The sequence below is a fragment of the Pseudophryne corroboree genome, chromosome 4, assembly GCF_028390025.1.
Source record: "Pseudophryne corroboree isolate aPseCor3 chromosome 4, aPseCor3.hap2, whole genome shotgun sequence".
Lineage (NCBI taxonomy): Eukaryota > Metazoa > Chordata > Amphibia > Anura > Myobatrachidae > Pseudophryne > Pseudophryne corroboree.
The window spans coordinates 35,505,107-35,511,392 of record NC_086447.1 but is presented as its reverse complement, the minus strand read 5'-3'; the positions used below and the strand labels follow the sequence as shown (position 1 = coordinate 35,511,392).

Here is a 6,286-nt window from a genome sequence, read left to right as displayed (position 1 = left end):
TTCAAATTTGTGGAATGTTCAGATCTTGATTATGCCTGGATTACCGCATATTGGAAGATAGCCACATATTATGCTATTTCCGTCTGCCAAAGATCAGTACAAACTGTGTTTGTATTAATGAGCCCTGGTTGGGTTAGATATATGGGTGGGAAAACCCACACATGGATAAACAGTTCTATTTGTCGTGACGAATAGAGGTTCAAATAATAGTAGGAATGAGTGTAAGTGGTGATACTGCTGTTGGTGTTGTGTCTATAGGGAAGAAAGTCCTCCTACTTCACTGGGTATTCCCTAGAAGTCACCCATCTAGGTAGTGACCCAGCCCACCTCCGTTTAGCTTCCAAGATCGGATGAGATTGGGCGTGAACGCCGGGGTATTGTCGTAGGAAGGTTGGACCCTATAGCACCAATGAGAGTGCACCGAAACGGAAGGGGGCACGCTCCCCAGAATCGTGGATGAGAGTTCACAGAAGGAAGCCAGGTTAGAAAAACGAGGGGCGCAGAGTAAGAAGATATCTGCAGGGTAGTGACGATAGTGAGTACAACACTTGGATTATATTTAAATGAATCTCTAGTATATTTGAGTATCACTTATGGTAGTGGTCGAGAGTTACACGTATGATACACACAGTTTGAAATTTGCCTTAGGCAGATTATTCGCGAGACGCCACCTGTCAATAAGAGAGTACACTCCTATGTGATGAGCCTAATTGAAAACCCCAGCAATATTGGTGACACGAATCATTAACACCAGTGCAAAGATGTTTTTTGCTAAAGCTGGTGGCACAAAATCATTAATAGATACAGGTTTATTCTGCTAAGGCATGAAATCTGAAACACTGGAGTATTGAATATCAGGATTGTATCACAATGTACCCTCAAAAAAAGAAAAAAAGAATACACTCACATGTAATCAGCCTGACTCAGTGTCCCAGTCAAAGTTAGTGACACAGGTCCTTTCACAGATATATGAGTATTTTTAGGTGGGGCTGGTAACCCAAATGCATTCAAAGGTACAGAGTTGTACTGCTATGGCATGCAATCTAACATAATAGGACATTACAAATCCCCCATTTGAACGTCAAACAGGTGAGTACCCACAAGGGATATATTGGTAATCATCCTCGCTGGAAATACCAGCAAAATTGGTTGCATGAATTTTGTCGAAGATACAGAAAAATGCATTCAAAGGTACAGAATTGTACTGCTATGGTATACAATCTAGTATAATAGGGCATTGCATATCCCCCATTTGAACGTCAAACAGGTGAGTGCCCACAAGGGATATATTGGTAGTCAGCCTCGCTGGAAATACCAGCAAAATTGGTTGCATGAATTTTGTCGAAGATACAGAAATATTCCGCTAAAGTATAAAGTCTTAATCGATAAGGTATCAAATATCAGTTGGAAAAAACAGCAAAATTGGTTACTAAATTCTTTCAGGGTTGCTGAAATATACTACTAAAATGTGAGACCTGAATCAATAGGGATCAAATATTATACAATCAATTGTCATACAGGCATGTGCCCAAGGGAAAACAGGCACGTATCCACAAGGGACATATTTGTAATCGGCGTAGCTGGAAATACCAGAAAAAGTTAGCTAAATAAATGCTTTCAGAAATACAGAAATATACTGCTAAAGCATGAAATCTGAAACAATAAGGGATCAAATGTCACCCAATTCAACATCAGACAGGCATGTGCCCAAGAGAAACTGCTAAAGCATGAAATCTGAAACAATAAAGGATCAAATATCACCCAATCCAATATCAGACAGGCATGTGCCCAAGAGGAAAACGCGTTTCACCCAGTCATGGGCTTGTTCACTTCCTTTCTGAGCTGCTCATCCAGGTATACTGTCAGGGTATTTAACTGCCCCTGCAAATTGCTGTCCGCCAATGGCTGATCATGGGGGCAGGGTTGTGCTAAAACTATAGTCCAACCGGGGGCCAGCATGGGATGCATCACTGGGGCGGACTTGAGAGACAGATAGGGAAGGGCGGAAGTTTAACATGCTATTTCCGCCCTAATGTATTATCATCATGGCAAGGGAAATAGTGTGATAATAGTGTCCCACATAGCGGAGTAGGGCTAATTGGAGTGGGTGGGAGTTACAGATGTAAGAGCTGAGTGCGGATAGCTACACTGGGCGGCATAGTTTGGTCGCGCTGTGCTGGCGGAAGCTACAGTCTGAGCTTCCGCCCCAGTCTAATTGTCCCTGGTTGCCAGGATACCCGCGTCATCATACGGCATGACGCTGGTATGGTTGTGCGGGCGGAAGCTAAAATCTAAGCTTCCGCCCGTCGAGGACTTTGTGTTGGTGGGTTGCTAGGATACCCACGTATGCAGCGTTAGATCCCTCATAAACTTAATGTTGGTGGGTTGCTAGGATGCCCATGTGATCTGAATCTGGTGAACATTAATGCAGGCTGAATCGGGAATAGGGAAATATAATGTTAAGAAAATACAGCTGCCATGATCACTTGGAAATGATATAAACATGCACTGAATGGGGAAGGAATGTGAAAAAGTGTTGTGAGGGGAAAATCCCTGGGATTGACCGAGATGATAAAGAGTAAAAGTATGTAGGACAAGTGTGACAATGAGGTATGAACCCTGTTGGAAATGACAAGAAGAAAAGGGGGAGATTTGATGGGTGAATATATGGTTAGAGAATACAGTAAGGTGCCAGTAAGTACGTGTGCATTTGGGTTGATGTTTAAAACCATGGAATGAGTGAACTGTGAATAGTGGTGCGAGATGTTAGATGTGTCAAAAAGTGGGGGGATGAAGTGTGTGCTGAGGAAGCGATACATGGGCAAAAGAACAGAAACGAGGCATCACTGTGAAGTGATATGAGTGTTGTTGTCATCCGCGGGTTAGGCAGAGAATGTATATTTGAACAAGAAGACTTGTAGTGGAGACAGTGCATGGGTGATTGTAAAGAGTGAATCGTGTTGGATATAGGACATTGAGGGGGGATGAGGTATGTGCTGTGAAAACCGTGCGTGGGTGATAACAAACAGATCAGACTGTGCGGTGGTATGGGTAGTGTCATCAATGGCGTGGGTAGTGGAGGGCCAATTTGGGTAGATAATATTTATGGAACAAAGAAACAAAAACACAGAAAAACAATTCATGGAAACAGTGCATGGGTGTTAGCAAAAAGGTAAATCAGAAGGATGCCTGTTGGATAATAAGAGGTGATGCCCTACATGGCGTGGATAGTGATGGGCTGGGTTAGGCAGAGGATATTTAGTTGGATGGGGAGATTATAGATGTATGAGGTATAAGTGAATCACAGTAAGAGAGTATTACATATTTAATTCATATGAAAACACTAAAATTAATGGTCTCATTAAGGCCATTAGGTCGGTGTCCATTCAACCTAAAGGTCCATTCGCTTTCTTTTTTCAAGAGTTCTTTGGTGATGTCTCCGCCCCTAATTCCCAGATGAATTTGCTCCAAACCAAAGATCTTAAGATCCTTCTGACGATCCTTATGAAAGGTATGAAAATGTCTGGCAACTGTGGTTAGCTGCTTCATCCGGACAAGGTCCATGGCAGCATTGCGACAGGTGCCAAGATGTTCCAACGCTCTTTCCTTGAGTTTACAAGTTGTCATTCCTATGTATTTGATGTTACAATCGCACGTAATGCAGTAGATAAGTGCTTGCGTGTAGCAATTGAAAAATTGTTTGATCATCATGGTTTTAACATATCTGTCCACCACTGAATTGGTTTTCAGAATATGGGGGCATACTTTGCATTTGCCGCAGGGAAACGTACCCGTCACTCTGGTGTGTGCTGATGTGCTACTAGCCATAAAATCCGGTATTTGGCTCTGTGTGGATGCATTTTTAATAAAGTGACTTCTGACCAGATGGTCCTTGATGTTTCTGGACCTTCGCCAGGTCATGTTGATTTTTGAGTCAACATAAGATGATAATTCTGCATCTGATTGTAGAATGGGCAGATGTTTCTCAATTGCCTGTTTCAGGAGTTTCCATTCAGGACAGAATGTTCCAACGAACCTGATTTTGGTGTCCTCATCCTTGGTCTTGAGCTGACGTCGGGAGATCAGAGTGTCTCTACTGGTATGGAGTGCTTCTTTTTGCGCCCGTTTGAGAGAGCGCTTACTGTATCCCCTTTCTAGGAGCCGGCTAACCAATGCTCGACTATTCATCTTATAAACCCCTACCTCCGAGCAATTACGCCTCAATCTCAGGAATTCCCCCTTAGGAATGTTTTCTATGGTCGGGGGGGAAATGTGCGCTGGTTTGAAGGAGGATGCTGTTTGTGGCAGTTTCTTTTCGATAGAGTTCTGTGGCTAGTGTGCCGTCAGAAGACTTATAGATCCGTAGATCCGGAAAGGCCACCATATCTTTGCAGATTGTATGTGTTAATTTTATATTCAAGCTGTTATTGTTGAGGTGGTGAATAAATGATAGCAAGAGTTCCTCTGTGCCATCCCAGATGATAAAAATATCATCTATATACCTGAGCCAAATTAGTACATGTTCGGTGTATATGTCATTCTGTTCATCAAAGACGTGAGTTTGTTCCCACCTTCCCAGAAATAAATTGTCGTACGTAGGTGCGCAGGCCGCGCCCATCGCGGTACCCCTCACCTGTAGGTAAAAACGATCCTGGAAGGTAAAGTGATTCTTCTCTAGTACGAATTTCAACAAATTGAACAAGAAGTGTTTCACTGCCTCGAGGCCCGTCTGGTGGTCGATACTAGTATACAGCGCTGTATACTAGTATCGACCACCAGATGGGCCTCGAGGCAGTGAAACACTTCTTGGATTCCAGTAAGGATGATGATTTCAACTCTTTACTATTCAATTTGTTGAAATTCGTACTAGAGAAGAATCACTTTACTTTTGCCTGTGGCAGTCTGTGAACAAGCTCTCCCGAGCGAAACGTACGTTGTCACTTCCGGTTCTGGTGTTCCGAACTTCCGGTCGGTGGACCGCGGACACCGGCGTCTACTTGCTAGGCTCACCCTCCACCACGGACCTTCAGCGGCGGTCTCCAATGACCAAGGGGGACATTCCACCCCTCCACCTACCATTTGGTTACGGAATTTTTGTCTGATGCCCCATCAGATGCAACATCTCCAGTAAACTCCATCTTTTGTTGCTCAAAGTCTCTCAGTTACTGTTGTGACTACATATCTTGACAAACAGAATCAATTTAAGAACGATATTTATATATATATGTGAAACATGGCAACGATGGGAACACATCAGGATTATTAATAAGCCGCATCTAGGTCTAGGTCCAGGACTCATCCTCAATTTATTATTATTATTAATATAATATTCTTCTGTACACTTAAACACAATCTATACATGGTTCCCTAATAGGTTCAGTTCTGCTCTTCTGATTTTTTGGTCGCTATTTCCCACAAGAACATTTACTACTTTTTCAGGCCAGTTCCTTGGGACCATTTTTTGAGATATTGTATATAAATTAATTTCCATTTCCTTTCCCCTCCCCCCGTTTTTTCTGTTGCTAATTGTATTGTGCAGTCGTGAATTTATCATCCAACTGATCACATACATTTTTGGCTCCAAAATTTGTATCAAACATGTGACTCTTCACCACTATAAGAAAAATGTTATCTATATAGCCACAATTACCTGACATATCCATTTTCATTGAATTTCTGGTACTCCCTCTCATTCTGTCTAAGCAATCTTGGTGGCTCTGCAATGCAGCATGTAAACAGAGCACCATTTTGCCACATGACAGGACAGTAGAAGAGTCCCTCTGCCTTCTTTCAGTCTCAGTGTTGTTTTTCACCACCCTCTCATTTTCTCATTCGATGTCCACACAGATGACAAAAAAGCAGAAGTGGTGTTTAACATAGATCTGATTCTCTTTTTCTCTCTTTTCTTCCCCACACCCATTTTTTACACATTTTTACACATTTTTTTCCTATTTTTTTCTTACACATTTTTTCTACATTTTGATTTCTGCATACCAGTATCACATCATCATTTACTCAGGACTCCTGGCCAGATCTGGATAATTTATATATACCCCAGATCAAACCTAAATCAGCCTGCAGCTGACTCTCTGTTTCCCGATTTGACTTCCAATAAGCCACCAGTACTATCCATATACTGACCCAAGGTCAACAACACTGAAAAAGACAATTTTATTCATTTTCTTTGAAGTTCAGCCCAGGGGGACCGGTGAATCTTACACCTTTGGAGACCATCAGGGAATATCAGGTGCCGCCAGTGTCTGGGTTTAAGAGCACCCAATTATTT

The 6,286-nt window shown here is 42.4% G+C and overlaps 1 pseudogene; it reads right to left on the bottom strand.

Moving 5' to 3' along the window:
* Positions 1–269: 269 nt before the first annotated feature.
* On the bottom strand, positions 270–388 carry LOC134913007 (5S ribosomal RNA; annotated as a pseudogene).
* Between the last annotated feature and the right edge of the window lie 5,898 nt (positions 389–6,286).